General features: G+C 36.4%; 1 protein-coding gene across 10 annotated transcripts in view; it reads left to right on the top strand.

Moving 5' to 3' along the window:
* Nucleotides 1-22,741, top strand: part of NCOA1 (nuclear receptor coactivator 1) — a 214,969-nt gene that overhangs the window by 49,443 nt on the left and 142,785 nt on the right. The gene's annotated exons all lie outside the window — the stretch shown is intronic.

The following is a 22,741-nucleotide window of genomic DNA, read 5'->3' as shown; positions in this document are numbered from 1 at the left end:
TTCAGAAAGAGTGTAACTTATTTCTTTAATGATTCCATATTGACTGATAATAGTGGTTGCAGATTAAACCTGCATCAGGAGTCAATGTATGCCAATTCATATTTGACCTCATTTGCATATACCATATTAGATCAGTATGGCATTGCATTTTCTGTCAGTTGGAACAATTTCTCTATACTCTTTTTGCTTTTTTAAAAAGATATCTTTTTAGTTTTGTGTTCATTGAAAAAAATGTATATATTTGCGTAACAGTTGTATTAAAAAAATACCCAGTTCAGGCCATTGATTTGTGTTTCTGCTCTGGAGATTATATGTAGAGAAACTCTCCCTTAGATATTCTTACTTCGATATTCTACTCTACTAGTGTTATGGTTTCTCCTAATATCAACTATTCACCATTCTATATAGGAATAAACTGTCCTAGTCTGACTGGACTACCTTTTCTTGGCAGAAATATTTAAACTTAACATGCCAAGATCAAATCTATCTGTACCCTGAAGGTGTCCAGTTTTTGGAGGGGGGTATTTTTGTTAATGCATATTTACTTGTTTTTTTATTTGTTGAAGTAGGTCAGACAACACTTGCTACAGTAATGTTTGTTAAAATGGTTAGCCATAGAGACTTATCAAAGTCTCTTCAAAGGAGCATTCTTTTGAATGTAACTTTTATTTTACTTTTTGTTTACCAAGCATTAATTTTCTCTTCCTTCCACATACATTCCTCCCCCCATCCTTTCCCCTTGGAAAAAGAGAAAAAGAAACTATATCATATGCATAGTGGAGCAAACAAGCAACAGAAATTCCCACATTAACCATGTCAAAAAATTGTATCTCTTATTCTTCATCTTAAGTTCATCACCTCTCTGTCATGGGGTGGTTATCATGCTTTGTCACTGGACTTTAGAAATCATGGTTGGTCATTGGATTGTCATTGCTCCAGCTCCTTTATTTTAATCTGTGTGAATCTCTATATTTCAAGTATGTTTCTTGTGAACAACAGATTCTGCTTTCTATTCTATTCTGCTGTCTGTCCTCTTACTTTTTATGAGCAAATTCATCCCATTCATATTTACAGTTATGATTGATTATTAATTGTATGTTTACCTGCATCATGTTTCCTTCCATTGTTTTCTTATATATTTCTTATGTGTAAGAAGAGAGTGATAAGAAGGAATATGCTCAGCACCATTGCTGTAGGTTTGGTACAATCTGCTTTTACTCTTCAGCCCTTTTTCTTTTTCCCTCATCCACAGCATAATCATAGGTTATTGTCCTTTTTTTCTTATTTTTTAAAGCTTTCTTTGAGAGCCTTCCTCTCTAGAGTTTGTTTTACTTAAGACTAATCTATCCTTTTTATTCCCTTTACCTTCTCTCCTTTCTACCTCCTGTTTTCCTGTTGAATGAAGTGTATTTTTATTCTCTTTGGGAGTGTGTGTGTGTGTGTGTGTGTGTGCGCGAGCGCGCGCGTGCACGTGCGCATGACCAGTTCAGATGAGAGTGAGGTTGAAGTGTCATCTGCTCCCTTCAGCCCTTCCTTCTTATTTATATAGTTTTCTACTTGTGCTCACTAATTGTGAGCCCTATTTTTCCTCTCTATTTTCCCCCCAGTGGATTCCTTTTCCTCTCACTTTGCAGTCTTCCTTTAAGATCATCAAATCATAACAAAAGCACTACAAGGCCCTCTGTCTTATTAGATTCCTTCTTAGAACCCTTAATGATCAGGTTCTAATGAGATACACATTATCTGCTCACCCTTTCTCTCAACCCGCCCCCTCCACCCCTGTGGTCCCATGTCAGAATGTAAGGCATTCAAGTCAAGCCAAGATGTCAGAGAAGAAATATTTTTGCTATGAATTGTCTAGCATACTTCTTTCAGAATGACCTACAAAATGAACTAGACCAAATTCTGATCAAAAAGCCAAGAAAAGGGGTGGGGGGGACACTGCTGCGCTTTCAGTGATGAGTACGTTTCTGTACCTATGGACAAAAAGAGGGCTGTGTGATTTCAGCTCCACATAACAAGATGCCTCTCCCAGGTTAAGCTCACCGTTTCTAATCTTATTACCATGCTGCTGACTAATACCAGCTCCATCAGCCTCCTTTTCCTTCTGATTTGAGGGTTGGAGGGTAGAGTACTAAATTTCTCCCAATGCCTTCCTTTATAGAAGGCAGAGACTGAACGTTTGCTCACCTGCTGCTCTCCATGGTTTCAACTCCACTGAACTAGATGCCCCTTGGTTCCACTGTCCCCTATTGTCCAACCTCTACTCCCATGTCCTGTGTGTTGTCTCTTCCCATTAGATTGTGAACAGCTCCTTGAGAGGCAGGGACTGTCTTTTTATTAATTGTATTCCCAGCGCTTAGCACAGTGCCTGGAATATGGTAGGTGCTTAATAAATGTTTATTGGATTGACAAAGATGACAAAAGAGGAAAATGATAATTTGCTAGAGGGACTGAAGATAAGTTCATTAGTGTACTCTTGGTGGAACTATGAATTGGTGCAGTCATTCTGGAAAGTAATTTGAAACTATGAGCCAGAAGTTCCTGAACTGTGCATAGCCTTTGACCCAGCCATACCACTATAACTCAAAGAGACGTAAAGAAAGAGGTAAAAGATCTTTATGTATAAACATAGGAAACTAAGGCCCTGTCCTATTGGGAAATGGATAAACAAATTATGGTATATTATTGTGTCATGAGAAATAACAGAATGGATAGTTTTAGAGGTAACTGGAAAGATTTCTATGAAATGACGCAGAGTAAAGTCAACAGAACTAGGAGAACAATTTATATACTGATGGCATCATAGTGAAAAACAACTTAAAGACTTAGAGCTGTGATTGGTGGAATGAGAAGCCACGGGTCTAGAAGACTGTTGATGAAAATAAGCCACTCATCTCCTGCCAACCAGCTGATAGGTGATGAATGTAAAATGAAAAGGGAGATACACATTTTGGAAATGGCCACTGTGGGGATTTGTTTTTGCTGGATCATGCAAATTTATAACGACGGTTTTGTTTTGCATCTTTAAAAAAATGTGTCGTTCAATGGGGGAAGGGTAGTGGGAGTGACGGATTATAAATGCATGTGAAAATAAGTTTAAAAAAATTTTTTTAATGATGTCAGCCAGCTGGACCTAGCAGGTATTCAAAGAAGTATGTGGCACAACGGATAGATTGTGTGAGTTGTAGTGAGGAAGACTTAATGAGTTCAGTATTGAGGGAAACTAAGGATTCCAAGAGGCAAAGGTTAAGAGGAACTGTATTCCAGGCATGGGAAAGCCAGTGTAGAGGTGTGGGGATGGAGATGGTGTGTCACCTATGAGGAACAACAACAAGTCCAGTTTGGCTGGAATATAGAGAGTACATGAAAGGAAAAAATTGCGTATTAAGTGTGAAAAATCAGACTGCAAAGGTCTTTAAATGCCAAACAGGAGTTCCATCTCTGTCTGTCTGTCTGTCTATCTATCTATCTATCTTTCTATCTATCTGTCTATCTATGTATCTATCTGTCAATCAATCAATCAATCAATCTATCTGGCCATCCATCTATCCATCTATCTATCTTCCTAAAAGTGATAATTGTTGGAGTTTATTGAGTAGGGGTTTGACATTGCTGGGCCTGTATTTTAGGAAAAGTACTTGGCATTTGTGTGGAGGATGGATTTTAGTAGGTTGAGACTTGAGGCTGAGGTGACCACTTGGAGTCAATTGCAATAATTCAGATAAGATTGCCTGGATACTGGGGCAGCTAGGTGGCGCAGTGGATAGAGCACCGGCCCTGAAGTCAGGAGGATCTGAGTTCAAATGCGGCCTCAGACCAAACACTTGTCACTTACTAGCTGTGTGACCCTGGGCAAGTCACTTAACCCCAATTGCCTAAAAATAAAAAATATGAAAAAAAAAGATTGCCTGGATAAGGGTGGTGGTGTTGAGACTATAGAAAAAAGGAATGATGCAAGAGATACTAAGGTGGTAGAAACAAGATTTGGTAACTATGGGATATATGTGATGATTTCCAGGAAAGAATTGAGGATGATGCTGACTTTGTGAGTCTGAGTGACTGGAAGGACTTTAGTGCTCTTAAAAGAAATGGGGAAGTTTAGAAGAGGGATGGGTTTGGGCGGATTGGTGGCAAGATAATGAATTCTGTTTTGGATATTTTAAATTTGAGATGACTACAAAGACTTGTTTGAAATGTTCAGTAGGCTGTTGGTGATTTGAAGATGAAGATCAGGAGAGCCTATGGCTAGATGTATGGATCTAAATCATTTGGATAAAGATGAAAAATGAATTAGTGGAAACTGAACAAGTCACCAAGTGATAGTCTGTGGAAAAAGGAGAGCCTTGGACAGCATCTAGGTGTGTACCAAGAGATAAAAGGTATGATATTAATGATGACTCAGCAAAAGAGTCAGGCTTATTGAGATTGGTAAGAAAAGAATTAGGAGAGAGTAGTGTTGGAAAAACCCAGAGAAGAGAGAATAGCTAGGAGGGAAAGCCAGGCAACAGCATTAAAAGCTGCAAAGAGGTCTGGAACATATACACTGACATATATTCTTATATGGAAGCTGTTTCTGTCTCTAGTTAAAACCGTTTTTGCTTTCTGTCACTTTTTAGGAATTCAAAGAATTGTTGAGAGAAGGAAAATATGTTAGGAAATCTAGAGTCCAGGTAATTCAGCCGCTTTTGTAGAATCCCTATTTTTTAGTAAATGAGGTGAAATTATCCAGTTTAATAAAGGTTGCTGAGCATCATGACAAAGATTTTTTTTTTTTGTTAAGCAATTGGGGTTAAGTGACTTGCCCAGGGTCATGCAGCTAGTAAGTGACAAGTATTTGGTCTGAGTCCGGATTTGAACTCAGGCCCTCCTGACTTCAGGGCTGGTGCTCTATCCACTGCGCCATCTAGCTGCCCCTGACAAAGATTTTTAAAATAAATTATTGATATCTTTTGTTTGTATGTAAATTATACTTCCTCCTTCCATTCCTTTTACTATCTTTTTATTTTAGTGGATTATTTTAATCCATTCACATTTAAAGTTATGGGGTTTTTTCAACTTAAGATTTTTTTCCTTCTACAGCAAGTACAGTACTGTATATCCTCAGTTACTTTTGCTTAATCTTTTTTTAAGGTGGCCCTATTCCCACTGGCTCTCTTTCCCTCAACCCCACATCCTCTCCCATTTTTACACCCTTTCCTTTGGAGTTTTCCTTAATTTCCTTTTCTGCTTTTATCTGGTTACATAATCCCCCCCCCTTTTTTTCACCCTCTTATAGTCATGTAGATTCTCCCCTCTTCTCTTCCCCTTCAGCTGGCCCTGTTTATTAGTTTTTATTTTCATAATAAATGAGATTAAGCAACTTGTCTAGGATCACACATTAAGTTTATGAGTAAGGATTCAAATTCAAGTCTCTCTGACTCTTAACTCACACAATTTATCCACTGTGCCACTGCTTCTTTGAATAATCTGCTTGGACCAGTTGGTTGACTTCACTCAAATTTTTTTTTCATCTTATTTTTACATGCATTTATAATTTGTCATTCCCATTACTTTTCCCTTAATGAACAAATTAAAAAATGTACAAAACAAAATTCTCATGATAAACATGTATAATTCAGCAAAAATAAATTCCCACATAAAATTTCATTTTTCTACCCCTTTCTAGAGAACTCTTTCTTTTTTCATTATCCGTCCTAACTTTCTGTCTACTCTAGCCCCTCGTTCTCTGATTCATGACCTTTAGAATTATTTGGTCTCTATTCTTTGTATTCCTTATGCAGTCAAGACTTCCAAGATATCTGTTCTAGGCTCTCCTCTCTAGGTAGTTTTTGCCTTTGTCTTGGAGAATTGCCCTGTGGATCCCCCTTTTCCATTGTGCCTCACTCCCAAAACAATATCAGTTATTGCAGGTATCTGAGAGAACACTGTCCTGTGATAGGATCCAGTCCCTACCACATGCTTGATTATGCAGCCGGCTACTGATCTATACCATCCCTGGGTTACCATTTTTTCCCCTACATTTGCCTCCAAATCTTCTCCTCAGGTCCATACTTTCCCATTCCCCAAAGTGCTGTTTGTCTCCAGGAGTTTCAACTCCTCACTATCCCAAGATAGCACAAATGGACTTAACAGGCACTAGATCATCCAGCCATCCCTAGAACACAGTCCCCGTCTCTCTTCACAGACCATCTCTCTTCACCTGTGAAAGTATTCATCAGTTAACTCCCCTTCTCTCCAGCAAAGCAAGTTCTCTTTCCTCCCTTTTCTAACCCTTCCCCCTTTCTCCCCACCTAATCCCCTGTAGGCTCTTCTCTTTCTGAGACACAGGGGTCATTTTCCCCTCATTGCTAGCCCTTGAATTGACCCTAGCACATCACTCACTCTTTTCTATTCCCCTATTCCCTCCTCCACTTTCATGTACCCTCATATCCTGTAGTGTAGTCCCACAAACAACATTGATTCACAGCAGGCAGGTGTCACCAGGTTCCGTCCATAATGCCCATGCCAATCTCTTCTGTGTTATCTCCACATGACATCTGCTTTCACCCCTCTCTCCTTATGTACACAGAGAAAGAAATCTCGTATTGAGCTCTCTGCTATTCTTTTGTATTTGAAGGTCTTTCTCCTTATGGCTGCAGAACTTGTTTCTGAATTGAATTGTTAAATTTAACCACTATGTGCCTTGGAGCTCACAGCCCTGGGTTTTTTCCTGGAGGTGATCTATGGATTCTTTCAATTGGTATTTCATTTTCTGTGTTTAAAGTTCTGGGCGGTTCTATTTATTATTGCCTGCATTATAGTGTTAAGGCTTTTTGTCTTGTCATCTTTTGCTGGGAGACTTCAAATCCTTATGTTTGCATCCTCTATTTGAGTTCAGCTGTTTTGCTTGGATAATGACCATATTTTTAAAGATACTGTTTTTTGCTTTTATTCTTCTACATTATCTTACTTCTTTATACGTGCATTCCCAATCTGTTGTTTTCTCTTTTGTTTCTTTGGTGAGACTTAGCCATTGCAGATTGCAATTTTTCTATTCTGCTCATTATTTTTGCTGTGCAAAACATAACTTCTGTTCTCATTATTCTCATTTCTCTTTTGAAACAGTCAGGAAGAGTGTGTTGTTTCATGTTCTTCTTGCATTCCCCAGGGATGCTCTGTCTCATCAATCGTTGGATCATTTTCCTTTGTTTTTCAGCATTTATTCATAGATGCTTGAAGTAATTTACTAGATCTGGAGGCCACAGTTCCTTCTGTTGTTAATATTTTCCCTGTTGATTTGTCTATTTATGTTCACACACTCACCTCTCCTCCCCCTCTACTTTATGAATCCTCCTATGCTGTAATGTAATTCCAGAAAAGAAGCATTCACTTTTAGGCAGGGTATCCCCAGGTTCTTTCCCTAATTCCTGCTGTTTGCCTCTTCACTGTTACCTCTACCAGATTTCTGCCTTCATTTGTGTCTCCTTGTGTACATTGGTTTCTCTGTTTTCACTGTTTCTGTTATTGTCCTTGTCTGCTGCATTTCTGTTGTTTGGGGTGTTTGAGATGCCAATAATCTCTTCAGTTCTGGTCTTTTTTTCTAAAAATGTTTGAAATTCTTCCTGTTTATTGAACATCCATCCATCTTTTGTCCTGTATAGTTAAGCTCAGATTTACAGGATAGGTCCCCCTGGGCTGTATCCCGAGGTCTATTGCTTTTCAGGACACATTCTGTTCCCCCTCATTTTTCTAGGAAGCCTTGCATTATTCGAATGTTCTTTCTTGTATTTGATGGTCTTTGTTACAGTGTTACGGATTTTTGTCCTGTCAAGTTCTTCTGGGAAGAAGTGTTCTTTAAATTGTCTCTTCAAAATCCATCTTCAAGTTCAGTATGTTTTATTTGCATAGTGACCATATTTTCTTTGAAAAAATACCAAAAACAAGCACTTCTTCAGAGTTATCCTTTACTTCTGTGTATTTGCATTCCCAATGTATTATTCTCTCTTTTGTTTCTTTGGTGAGACTTGCCATTGCAAATTCAAGTTTTTCTATTCTATTCATTGTTTTTCCTATGTGAAACATAAATTCTGCTCTCATAATTCTCATTTCTCTTTTAAATCACTCAGGAACAGAATGTTTGTAGTTCAATGTTCTCCTTGCATTCCAAAAGGTCCTTTGTCTCATCAAGTGTTGAATCATTTTCCTTTATTTTGCAGTATTCACTTGTAGATACCATATTTCCTTCTGTTGTTACTGGGTTTTTTTTTTTCTTTCTGTTGATTTATCTGTTTATGTTTCTTCCTGAAATCTTTGATACTTTTAGTCTCTTTTTCCTACCTTATTTTCCTTATCACTCACTTCCTGACTCCCTCCCCTCTGATTGCAGTTTCCTGTGGTGTCTAGATCTCAAAGCCTACTCTCACACAGGGTAATTCACTAGCCTAGGTCTCTGCTCCAACTGACTTTTGGGTGGTCATAACTGGCTTCGGCTACCTGCTGTGCTCTTTATGTTAGGCTTGATGAAGTACAGCAGAAGTGGGGTGGGGGTGAGAAGGAGTGTCCTGTCCCGGAGTCCTGTCCCATTGCATCTGGCCCAGCACCACCACTTCAGAATCTGTTTCCACACCCACACCCCCATACCCCTCAACCCCCGGGGCATTTCAGAGCTTTGCAGCACCAGTGCTTCCAAGTTTTAGCCCCACCAGCAGGCTTTTACCCCTCAAGGTCTGTGGTCAAGTTTTTTTTTTTTTTTGTTGAGGCCTGAGCAAAGCTGATGTCTCCAGAGCACTAGAAAGAGAGATGTGGGGACCAGGGTTTAGGGGTAGGGTTTTGTGGGTTTTTTGTTTTTTGTTTTTGGCTAGGCAATGGATTTAAGTGACTTACCCAGGGTCACATAGCTAGTAAGTGTCAAGTATCTAAGGCCAGATTTGAACTCAGGTCCTCCTGACTCCAGGGCTGGTGCTCTATCCATTGTACCACCTAGCTGCGCCTTAGGGTTAGATTTTGATGTAAGCCTGTGTCGTATTATTGGGTTTGTTAGTTGCTTCTGGTAACGTGAGAGGTTGGGAAGTGGTGAACTCAGGGTCAGAGAGCATCGGTTCCTGGACTTTGGCTTTTCTTTTCTTTTCTTTTTTCTTTTTAAACTTTCTTGTGAATTCTGGGTTCTTGATTCTAGACCTTGAAGTTAGCTTAAGTTGTTTTATTTTTGGCACTTAATTTCTGTTTTGGAGAGGTCATGGAGATTTGAAAAAATGCCCAGTCCATCATCTTATTGCTCATGAGTCCCAGAAGTTGTTTAAATTGTTGTTTATTTCTTTAAGGAAATATTGAATATGCTTTGGTAGTTAGATTTCCAGATATTTTATACACTTTGTAGTTATTTTAAGTGAGGCTTTTCTATCATTTTCAACTGGATTTTGTTATTATATACAAATGGTACAGATTTTTGTGAAGTGATTTTATAACCTGCAACTTTGCTGATACAATTGTCTTATTTAGTTTCTTTCCTGATTCCTCAGGATTTTCTAAGTAATCATTTCATCAGCAAATGAGGTAGTTGGTTTTTTTTTTCTCTCACTCCTCTTTGCCTGCCATTTTATAAGCCTTCTGCAATTGGTGCTTCTGCTTCTTTTCTCCCACTCTTAAACCTGCTGAAGTTTAGCTTTCAACTTTATTATTAAAATAAAACTGCTATCTCAAAAATTACCATTATGTTCTTAATTGTGAAATCTAATGGTCTTTTTTTCAGTTCTTATTATTCTTGATCTCTCTGCAGACTCTGACACTTTTCATCACTCTTTTCTCATAGATATGAGGTTTTTTTTTAAAAATACTACTCTCTCCTGGTTATTTTCCTATCTGCCAGACCATTCCTCAGTATCCTTTGCTGGGTTTTCATCCATATTATGTACACTAACTGTGGGTGCTCCCCAAGGCTTTGTCCTGGACCCTATTCTCTTCTTCCTCTATATTATCTCCCTTGGTGATCTCTTGAATCCCTTGAGTTCATTCATCATCTCTGAAAATAATTCCCAAAGCTCTGAGTTCCAGTTTCACATCAATAATTGCCTTTTAGACATCTTTAACTGGCTGACTCATAGACATGTGTCTAAAACAGAACTCATTCACTTTCCCCTAACCATTCCCCATCTTCTCAGCTTTTCTATATCTGTTGAAGTATTTTCCATTTCCCAGCATCCCGGGCTTCTAGGTGTTACCCATCCTCAAATCCTCACTTTTACTTACTCCTTATAACCAGTCTGTTGCATGTCTTAGCATTTCTCTTATACATGTTCCCTCTTCTGTACTCACATAGCTGTCATCTTGTTGTAGGCCCTTATCACCTTTCACCTAGACTTTTGCAAAGCCTTCTGGTTGGTTTCTCTGCTTCATCTGTTCCCCGTCCAATCTGTCCTTCATTCAGCTGCCAAAATGATTTTCCTTAAGTACAGGTACCCCACTCCCCCAATAAACTCCAATAACTGTTATCTCCAGAATCAAATATAAAATTCCTCTTATTGGAGTTTAGAGCCCTTCAATCCTGGCCTCTTTCTACCTTTCCAGTCTCCTGATATATTCATTCCCTCCACATATGCTGTGATTCAGCACGTTTGGCCTTGCTATTTCTCTCACACAGTACTACAAGTCTCAACTCTGACTTTGAACTGGCTGTCCCCAAGTCTGGAATGATCTCTGTCTTCCTGCCTTCTTTAAAACTCTGCTCAAATCCTACCTTCTGCAGGAGGCCTTTTCAAGTCCTCCTCGTCAACGCCTCTATCTGCACCCCTCAAAAAATAAAATAAAACCTTCCCTCTGAAATTACCTTTCAATCACACTACATGGAACGTGTATGTACAACTTTTTACATGTTGTTTCTCTCATTAGAAAGGGACCTCCTTGTGGGCATGGATCATATTTTTGCCTTTCTTTGTGTCCACAGTGCTTAGCAGTGTCTGGCACATTGTTAGTTCATAATAAATGTTTATCGGCTAACTAATTATATTGGTCTATAGTTATGTGGGGGGGTTTTGTTTGTTTTGTTTTATCCTTTCTTGGTTTAGATATTAGAACAATAATTATCTTTTAAAAGGAATTTGGTTTCTTTTTTCCTTAGTTTTTGAAAATAATTTGTGTTGTATTGGTATTATTTAGTCTTTAAAGGTTTACTAGATTTTTCCCATAAATACATCTGAATCAATACCTTCCCTCCCCCTCCCCCCCATGCTTTTTTAGATAATCCTTTTAGAGCTAGCTTAATATCACTTCTGAGATTGGCTTATTTAAGATCTCTTTTTGTTTTTTTGTTATTTTAAGTATTTTGTATTTTTGTAGATAATCTTCCCATTTGAATTTTTAGTTTTGGTGTCATATAGCTATAATAGATTTTGATAATTTTTTCTTAAAAAATTGTTTGTTGGGATTTCACTTTTATTTTCTTATTTGTTCCCTCTCTGTTTAATCAAATTGACTAAAAGTTTATCAACCTTGTTCGTCATTTCAACTTTTTTTAAAAATTTTTTTATTTTTAGACAATTGGGGTTAAGTGACTTGCCCGGGTCACACAGCTAGTAAGTGTCAAGTGTTTAGTCTGAGGCTGGATTTGAACTCAGGTCCTCCTGATTTCAGGGCCAGTGCTCTATCCACTGTGCCACCTAGATGCCCGTCTTGTTTGTCATTTCAAAGAATCAATTTTTAATTCTTTAGTTTTTCTGGTTTCCAGTTTATTAATTTCCCCTAAAATATTCAAGCTTTTTTCTGTTATGCTTCTGTTAGATTTTGTATTTAGATTTCTGATTTTTAAATTGCATGTTTGGTTAATTGAGTCTCTTTTCCTGTTTTGTTAATGTATATTTTTAAGAGATATTTTTGCTCTGAGGACTGCTTTAATTGTATCCCAGAAATTTTAGTATGTTGTGTTATTATCATTGTAAGGACAAAATGTTTGCATTTTTTCCCTCTTTCATTTTCTTTTTTTTTCTTTCTTTTTTTTTTTTCTGGTGAGGCAGTTGGGGTTAAGTGACTTGCCCAAGGTCACACAGCTAGTACGTGTCAGGTGTTTGGTCTGAGGCCGAATTTGAATTCAGGTCCTCTTGACTTCAGGGCCGGTGCTCTATCCACTGCGCCAACTAGCTGCCCCCTCCCTCTTTCATTTTCAAAGTGTAAATATTAAGCCAGAAAAAAATTGGGGAAAAAAAAAGCAAGTAAATAGTTATACATCCTAATCGTCTTCTAGGTAGAAAAATCCATCAAGTTCATCCATAATCATTTTACATACTGGAGTTAGGGTTCCTCTAAAGTCCCTTCTAGCTGTAGTTTTGTCATTCTGTAATCGTGTCAGCTGGGTTTGAATTCCAAGTCTACTCCTTTGACAAGTTATTCCACCTCTCTTGACCTCTGTTTCTTCATATTTAAAATGAGTGGACTAGTTAATCAACCTCCAAGATGCATTTCAGGTTATAGCATATAAAGCCTATAAACATATGACATTGAAGTGAAATAATGTGTACAAATTATTACCCTCAAAGTTATCAAAATTGTTTTGCTAGAGAGACAGCTAAAAAGTATGCAGTGGTATGAGTTGTTATTTACCAAAAATGTTTATGCTTCAGAGAAACAGCATGAAATAAAGAAAAGAAAATGAAACATGAACTGATTGTTGCAGCATTATGCAGTAAATACTTTTTTTTTGCAGTAAATATTTTTTAAAATATATTGGAAAGAGGTAATATACTTTCAATCACATTTGAGGCAATGTTTTTATTTTCTTCAAAATGACTACTTGAGAGACTTCTCTCTTGCATCATAAAATGATCATAACACCTCTCTACATGTTGGTTCTCTAGAGACCTGTTTTAGACAAGAGAAATCCTAAGAGAAACTTTCACGTAAAATGTGCACTACATGTAGACCAGAGAAATTAGAATCTTGTTTGCTGGTCTGAAGATGATTTATAGCACCTCAGCACTGGTATTGTTTTGCCTGCTTTTTAATTGGCCTCTACAGAATTGTGTAAATCATATTTCTTTCACTATGTCTCAACACTCACAATTCCCAGACTTTCATTTTCACTACCTTTAAAAATGGTATGGATTTTTTCTATTATAATCAATTTTATGTGCCTAAAGTCAAATTGTTGCTAAAAACAAAAACAAAAACCTAGCCAAAGTTCATTATTGTTGATTAGGATGGTAGGAGCTAAAATTATGTCATACTGCTTTTCTTTTTTTGGTGCAGTAGCCTTAAATCATCAAGGTTTTAGCATTTGAAAAATTAAAATCTTTGTGCTTTGGTCTCTTGTAACTGGTTTGTGACTTTAATTGAAGTTCAATATTTAGAAGAGAAATATTTAAAATAGAATTTATTTAAAATGAATTTATTTAAAATGTAGAATTATCAGTGTTTGCTTTTTTTGTTTTTTTTTTGTTTGTTTGTTTGTTTTTTACCTTTTTTTTTAGGCAATTGGGATTATGTGACTTGCCCAGGGTCACACAGCTAGTAAAGTGTTAAGTGTTTGGTCTGAGACTGGATTTGAACTCAGGTCCTCCTGAATACAGGGCCAGTGCTCTATCCACTGCTCCACCTAGCTGCCCCAGTGTTTGCTTTTTTAATATAATTCACTTAAATGAGGAGTTTCACAAATGGAACATTACCTTGTCTGGTTCCTCACTCTCTGGATTTCTCATTTATCAGGACCATTTTGCTAAGTAAATTTACAGAGCTACCATGGTACCTTTCCAAGTAGAGCTGTAAATGGGCTGTGGCTTGTGCACTCTTTTACTTACTGAATTAATGGGGTTTCTAAGAGACTTTTGCAAAATCTTGATTGAATTGTTGAGGCTGCTATAAGTCTTCCAAACTTTACAAAGGTTGTCAAACTGAAGAAGCTATTATAAGTGCAGTGTTTATGGCTCCTTAGACTTTAATTAGAGATACGAGTAATATTTATCTCTTGAAGCATTATTGAAATTTCTGATCTGTATTTTATTGAGATTGTATATGGTGAGCCTTCCTCCTCAGTCTTCTAGGAAGTTATAAATGCTATTAATAACCAATATTTTATAGTTAGATTTCCACCCATTTTAGCAACAATAACAACTTACATTTGTAGAGGGAGTGCTTTACATGCATTTTGATCCTTTGATCCTTAGGGCATGCCCTGTGTTATGTAGTGTGTTCTCTCCATTTTATAAAAGAATTTATTATGGACTGCTGAAGGTCATGCAGCTAATATGGGTTAGAGCTGGGCCTGGAGTCTAGATCTTTTGACTTAAGGTCAAGTGTTCTTTTCCACTGCATCATACTGCAGCAGACTTGCAGTGCCACAATTAGCCCTTCAAGGCAAAGACAGAAATCATAGGTTTCATGAATTCTTGTTCTGCTAATTAAAAAAAAATTAAAAAGGTAATTGTAGAAACTCAACAGAGAACACAATTTATTCAGTACTTTTGCTTCCTCCCACCTCTCTTTTTTTTCTGTCTAGTCAGTGGATTACCCCTACTCACTTCTTCTCCATTCCAAGTCAATCAGATATCTGCAAGTGTTTCTACAGATACCTGCTGTGTAATTGTTTATCTCATACTCAGCAATGTGATATGGCAGGCAAAATGTTAATTTGATTTTAGGCTACATTAAGAAAAATAAAATATTCTAGATAAGGAAGGTGATATTTCTGCTATAATTTTCTTTGATCTGACTACACCTGGAGTGTTGTTTATAGTTCTGTGTCACATTTTGACTAGGATGGTGATTGAGCTAGTGACGATATCATACATCAATTGAAGGGACTGGGAATATTTAGTCCAAAGAAAAGATGATTGGAGTGGTTGTGAGAAGGGGAAGTTCATTGTTATTTTCTAGTCTTTGGAGATCATTCATGTTGAAATATTAGACTTGGTTTTCTTGGCCTCTGAAGGTACAACTAGGAAGAAATGGGTAGAAATTACAGAGGCAGATTTTGGCTTGATGTAATAAAAAGATCTTAGTGATTAGAATTGTTCAAAAGGAAAATGAGATGTCTTGGAACATAGTGGGGTCTCCTATTGATGAAGTTCTTCACCAGAGGCTAGATTTCCATTTATTTCAGCTATTGTAGAGGGATTTCTTATGCAGATGTGGGGTGAAGTAGATGACCTCTATGGTTTTTTTCCGTCTCTGACATTCTGTGATTCTCTAAACATAATTTCGTCCTTTTTCCTTAAGACCCCAATTTAAAAAGGGAAAAATTTGAGATCATTTGCTGTGTGGCCAAAAAACCCCACTGATCTTGAAGTCATCTAATCATCTTTCTAGGCTTTTTCTCCTCCACTTAAAAAATGTGGGATTTGGGTTAGATGATCTGAGTTCTTTTTGTCCTAAATTCTACATTCTAATTCATAATAAATATTTATTGAATATCTAATAGATAAGTACTGTGATATTTGCTGTAGAGGATACAAATGGTACTTGCAATCTGGTGACAATGTAAGATTTTAAGTGAAATTCAGATAAGTTTTGTGATAGACAAACACAAAAATAATTCTGAAAAGTGAGAAGTGGTTGTGGATTGGCTTGGTCAAGTAAAACTTTGCTGATAAGATAGGTCTTAAACTAGGTGTAGATGGATAAGTAGAATTTGGATCAAGGAAGTGAAGGTGTTTTTGTTGAGTCTTCTTGAAAAATAGTTCTTATCCATCCCCCTTCTCTTTTGTCTTATATCACGTAAACTCTTATTGCCTTCTATTGTTGTAACTTCTCTATTCTTTCCATGCTGATTTTTCCCTTTTCCAGTTTGCCTTTTTAATTTTTGCCACCTCTTAATTAATCTTTGCCTTAATTCATAAAGAAAAATTATATCTTTTTATCACGCACTATTCCTTTCCACATACTCTAAGCCAGGGGTTCTTAAACTGGTGTCTGGACTCCCAAGGGAGTCTGGGAATTAAAAACATTTTTTTAATAACTATATTTCAATATAGTTGATTTCCTTTGTAAACCTGTGTGTTTTATTTTGTGCATTTAAAACGTTATTCTGAGACGAGGTCCATAGGCTTCACAAGACTGCCAAAGAGGGGGAGGTCCATGACACAGAAATGGGTAAGAATCCCTCTCCATGCTTAAACTAAATTGGCCCGCTCTTAACCAGTACATGGTTTGTCCAGTCTTCAAGGTTTGCTCTATACTCAGAATTTCCCTCTGGTTGTTCTTTTTCTTAGTAAATTCAACAAACATTTATTAAGAGTTCATAACAGTTAAATTAGGAGAAAAAATTGGTACTTAGGGAATCCTAGTTAAAATTAATATTCTGTCATATCAGATTTTAAAATGCATGCTAACTACATAAAGACATTGTGTTGGATATTTCAAGATACAAAGCAGCATGAATGGTTAGTGTGACATAGATGTGTGAAAAGGTAATTCACAGTACATGATGATAGTTCATAATCCTAATAGGAGAGAAGAAATAAAGCAGTAGTACTTGATGAATTGCTGGATGAATGTGTATAAGGGAGTAAGTCCTCTAGAAGCTTAAGACAAAGAGATTTGACCTGGGTTCTAGTTGGGGTGGTAAAGAAAGGTTCTGCAGAGCCAGATTAATTGCAGTTCTTATTGGAAGTTATAATTTAATAGATTTGCCCACCATGCACATATTAAAACTTATTTTTCAAGAAGTTGGCATTTAAACATTGTGTAGTGGCATAATTGTATAGTGGTAGAGTTTCATAAAATACTACTTTTTAAAAAATATTTGCTTATACACAGTGTTGCAAAAAATAGAGCTTAAATAAATCCTGTGGGGGCAGCTAGGTGGTGCAGTGGATGGAACACCAGGCCTGGAGTCAGGAGGACCTGAGTTCAAATCTGGCCACAGACCAGACACTTAACACTTACTAGATGTGTGACCCTGGGCAAGTCACTTAACCCCAGTTGCCTCACCAAAAATAAATAAATCAATTCTGAGTTTCCTAATCCTACTTCTGCTTCTCTGAGAGGACTGATGATGTTGTCAATTGAGATATAATAATTCTTTAGAGCTCATTCTTTGGAAGATAATCTTTTTTCTTCTTGCTTTAAAGGCAGGAGATCAGAATTCAACAAGTATTCCTTTGGGCTTATTTTAGTCTTAGAATTATTATGTCATGACTTGATTGCTGCTTGTTACTCTTTGTCATTTCAATTATAGATGCATTCTAGCTAAATTCAGAAATATTCCAATAAGAGCCTTATTCCTTATCTCATTTTAGCCAGCAATTCCTTATCTCAATGAAGTTTGCCAGATTATCCAGTGGTTGGAGAATAGGAACAAATAATGGGATAGTTTTCATGATAAGCTCCCAACTTTTGTCTCTGCAGACCTGACTAAAGGCTATATGAACTGTAGTCATCTAAAAATTAATACATTATTGTAATTCATAAATAAAACAAGTTTTTAAAAGTAATTAAAAGTTGGATTAATTGAAAAATTATTACAGTTTAATTTATTTTCATATTTTTCCTCAATAACCTTCTTATGACAGATTTCATGAAATGTAATAATAGAGACCTGTACAGAAGCAGCTTTTTATTTTATATAGAGATATATATTAGATTTTCAACTACCTTCGGTTTTTACATCACCCAAATTCTCTATTTCTGCCCCCTTTTCTCCTCCTCTTTGTAACAAAGAATTAAAATGAAAAAAGAGGAAGAAAATAACATAACTTTTCCATCTTTGGAGGAATTAGGGTTAGAGGTCTAACCCTAACCCATTACCAGAAGCCTTTAACCCTGAATCTCTGTTGCCTTTGCAGCTGTTACTGATTCCCTTCTTCTCCACTTGAGGGTCCTAGACTAGTTAACCTTTGTAGACGCTTGCTTCCTTATGTGAGCTTGAAGATGTGGGTATTTCTAGTAGACAACTGTGAATGGGGGTGTCGATACTTCTCATATAATGTGCTCTGAATAGCTTTAAGTGTAAAATACTTTTCTAATAGTAAGTCTTTTACAAAGCACTTAAAGGTTTGTAGAGCTTTTTCTTTCTAATTATCCTTTAACATAGATATTGTAAGTATCTCTGTTTTACAGCTTTAGGATAGTTATGTACTGAATAGTTGAGTCATTTGCTCATGGTCATAAATAAAGCTGACTCCAAATCTATTCATTACATATACTGAAATCCCTATAATTCTATAATCCTACCTTTTGTAATAGCTGCCAAAGGCAATAAATATATCTTGAGATAAACCAGCATGTCTCCATATCTTAGTAACATAGTGAAAAAAGGTGAGTTAATTGAATCTGAATATCAGGAAGGTGCAACAATATAAATTCAAAGCTAGAGGGCAATAAAAGCCAAATTAGCAGGTCAAAAAATATTTGAGCTCTTAAGCAAAGAGTTACAGAGAGAGAGAGAGATTAGACTATAGTATTCTAAAAGATTTGGAGGTTTAATGCACTGCATGCAAGTGTTATTCTTGGTCCATGAAGTACTAAGGGGATACTCACAAACTTTTGATAGTGTCTTGCCCTTGTTTCCAGCATAGATCCTTATTTTCTTGATTACTCCATCTGCACTGGCTCTTGATACCCTAAATGATTAGTGGCATCGCATCACATTGGCAGCCCATTCTATTTTTTTTTATCTCTAATTATTAGAAAATCAGCTCTAGCTTGGTTTGATAAGAACAATGAGCAAATTCCAATGTAAGCTGTTGAAGAAAGAAATACCATAATTTGACAATGACTTGATGTGTACTGATATATAAAAATGAATAAAAGATATAGTTGGAATCCTTTTCTTTAGATATTAGAGACATGATGGGGAACTAGAATTTGAAGAAATGGCAAGGAATAGCTCAGACTTTGCCATATTGCATTTATGTGTGCCCATTTTCAAAGCAAGTTTGCCCTAGGGGGTAATTCGAGCTAAATGTGGGGTTTCATAGCTCAAAGAATACACAAATAAGCAAATAGTCAGAAATTTATTCCTTTGGAGCTACTTAAAGATTACTAAATTATAGAGCCCTTTGATTATAACTTTTCATTATATCCCATGAGATACTTTGAGAACTTATTCTAACTTAAGTATTTCAAAAGATACATAATTTTATTATTATGAATACTTCCACTATCTCCTGATCTGCTGCTCCTTAGTAGATGGTCTTATGAGTTACTATAGCCAAAAAAGTTCATCACCTGGTATCCAAACATCTAATCTAATCATGAAGCTTTTCACATTTATCTATGCTATTCCATAGAAGAAAAACACACAGTTGGCCACCAGGCCTGTAATTAAAATCCCAGATATCTTGGTAAGATCTGCTATAGCTTGTGGTCTACTTGTATAGCCTTTGAGAATCATAAGTTATCTCCTGCCGTGATGAAATATCTGAGTAGGATGTCAGTGAAGGTGTTTTGGGCCAGGCTTACCTCTGGTTAGGTACAATTGTTTAGGCTTGGGATCAGAATGAATTGAAATACTTGTAGACCATTCACCCTTTTTAAAAGAAACTTATTTTAGAAACATACTCAACAATGGCATGGGAAGGATATTCATCATATATAAAGCTTTTCAGTTGGGCAGAGCTCCCCTGGCCTCATTTACCATGATGGCATAATTGGTCAGAAGGATGTGTTGACTTGCACTGAAGTAGAAGTCACATGCTAGGCTTTTATGCCTTAAATAACTGAGAAGGCACAAACTTTAGTCCCTGGGAGCTGTTAAGTTTTGAGGACATTTTCTTTGCTTTTTTAAGGGAAAAGCCCTAGCCTCAATATTAAGGACCTTCCAGTCTTATTGCCATAGGTCCAACAATGTTAGTAAATAATGCCCCTATCAGAACTGTCCTTGAAAACAGTTCAGCTATATATAAAAAACAAACCAAGGATCTTACTATGCAATCCTCCTTCAAATCTTTAACTTTTAACTACTGATACAGGCCAGAAATTTAGGTTCCATTGAATTTGAAAAATGGTTACAGACCAAGAAAGGGAATGAGGAGAAGGGAAGGGAACAAGCATTTATCAAATATCTACTCTCAAGCACTATGCTAATCACTTTACAGATATTATTGCATATGATCCGCTAAACAAATCTGTGAGGTAGATGCTCCCTATTTTAAAGTTGAGGAAACTGAGGCACACAGAGGTTTAAGTGGCCTACCCAGGGTCACACAACTAATAAATGTCTGAGGTCAGATTTGAATTCAGGTCTTTCTGACTGCAAACCTGGTGCTCTATCCATTATACTGCCTAGCTCACTTCCAAGAAGGTAGTAACAAATAATGAAATTCAGCATAAATTGTTTTTTAACCTTCTTTCTGGATTGAGAGTGGAGGGAGGGGAATAATATAAGAAATTAGCAGTCTTAGATCTAGTGGGAAAGGGATATCCATTTCTGCAAAACTAACTCAACCCTCTTCCTGCTACCAGTTTACATTTCCAATTTGGTAATGAAGAATTCTTAAATTCTTAAGTCAGGTAGTAAAAAAGCATTAAAAGCAATATGTAAAATTAATAGTTATTATCTATATGCTATATATATTTATAGTTATATTTATAATAAGTAGTTATTAATTAGGAAGTAAAAAGGAAAGTGTCAAAAGAAAGTAATTTTATATGATAAATTCTATACTGAATGCATAGATGAATGAAAGTTCTAAAAAATGCATAAATCCCTAATCTGGGGACAAGGTAAAGAAATATCTTTGTCTGAAGTTATAGATCATAAGAATTAACATAAAGTAGATGAGATTAGCCATATGTAGAAGTTGCTGATAAGACTTAGAGTACTTCTCAAATGTTAGCAGGGTACTTTGGGGTTTATGTCATGTCTTTATTATGGAGTCTAAAATGTCTAAAAAAATTACCTAATGATTAATTGTAACATATACAAAATTATATTATTATTGGATTTAGAGCTGGAAGGTACCTGGAGCTGTTGAAACTGAGGTCCAGAGAGAGTGTTTAAGATACTTTACTAGGTGCTTTCCATTTTTATTACTTTAGCACATCTCAGCCACGAATAATGGATTTTGTTTCAGCTATTTAAGTTGTTGTTATTATTATTACTACTATTTTTTTTTGTTTGTTTTGTTTTTTCTTTTTGCTGAGGCGATTGGGATTAAGGGTCACACAACTAGTAAGTGTTAAGTGTCTGAGGCTGGATTTGAACTCAGGTCCTCCTGACTCCAAGGCCAGAACTCTATTCACTGTGCCACCTAGCTGCCCCATAGTACTACTATTTTTAAGGAACACTATATAATTGAATCTATACAACTATTGAATGTGCTTTGTTGTACTTACTCCCAAATATTTTATGCATTTTGTACTTATTTTAAAATGAGATTTCTCTATTGTTGCCTCTTAGATTTTCATATACAGGAATGCTATTGATTTTTGTAAGCTTATTGTATAGTCTGAAACTTTGATGAAAGCATTACCTCCATGTATTTGCCGATTCCCAAGGACTTTCTAAGGAAACTATCAGTAAATAGTGATAATTTTGTCTCCTTTTTGCCTGTATTTATGCCCTTACTTTCTTTTTCATTTCAATACCATCTCTAATATTTCCAGAACTGTATCAAATAATACAAGGGAAAAGGGGGCATCTCTGATTTATTCCTGTATTTTGGGGGAAATTTTCTAGTGTATTATCTATCACCTTTTTATATGATTGCTGCTTGTTTTAGATGGATACTTTTGTCATTAAAAAAGATCCCTCTGTGCTAATACTTTTACGGTTCTTAGTAAAAATTCATTTTATATTTTGTCAGAGGCCTTTTTTGTTTTTTTTTTTTTTTTTTTTTTTTTTTTTTTTTTTTTTTTTTTTTTTTTTTTGGTGAGGCAATTGGGTGTGACTTGCCCAGGGTCACACAGCCAGTAAGTGTGAAGTGTCTGAGGTTGGATTTCAACTCAGGTCCTCCTGACTCCAAGGCTGGAGCTCTATCCACTGCGCCATCTAGCTGCCCCACCTTTTCTGTTTTTATTGAGATAATCATGGTTTTGGATGTTTTTGTTTTTAATATGATTGATTATGCTGATTATTTTCTTAATATTGAACCATTCTTATATCCCTGGTAAAAAAAATCTAGCTTGATTATAATGATTTCTTGGATAAATTGCTGTAATCTGACAAGATTTTATTTTATTTTATTTGCTTTTTGGTGAGGCAGTTGGTTTTAGGTGACTTGTTCAGGGTCACACAGCTAGTAAGTGTCAAGTGTCTGAAGTCACATTTGAACTCAGGTCCTCCTGACTCCAAGACCAGAGCTCTACTAGATTTTATTTTTTGAGAAAATTTTAATTGAGCTAATTAGGTGGGCATGTCACCCTCTGTACACAATAAACTCTAATGAGTCTCAGTTACCTCCAGGATCATTTACAGTGTATATATCTTGTATGTACATAATTATTTACATATTGTTTCTGCCATTAAAATGTGACCACCTTAAGAGCAGAGGACTGCATGTTTGCCTTTCTTTGTATTCATCTGGTTGGAGTAGCAAGGTGTTGCAATAGATAGAGTGCCGGGCCTGGAATCAAGAAAACCTGACTTCAAATTGACCTCAGACACTTACTAGTTATGTGACTGTGGGCAAGTCATTCAACCTTTGTTTGCCTCAGTTTTCTCTTCTCTAAAAAGGGGATAATAGCACCTACCTTTCAGGGTTGTTGTGAGACTCAGATGAGGTAATGATTATGAAGTGTTAGCATAGTGCCTGGCACATAGTAAGAGCTATGTAAATGTTAGCTGCTATTACTACTACTACTACTACTACTACTACTACTACTACTACTACTACTA

This window comes from Vombatus ursinus, unplaced genomic scaffold, assembly GCF_900497805.2.
Source record: "Vombatus ursinus unplaced genomic scaffold, bare-nosed wombat genome assembly UNPS02009062.1, whole genome shotgun sequence".
NCBI classification, from domain to species: Eukaryota; Metazoa; Chordata; class Mammalia; order Diprotodontia; family Vombatidae; genus Vombatus; species Vombatus ursinus.
This window is presented reverse-complemented; position numbering and strand designations above follow the sequence as displayed.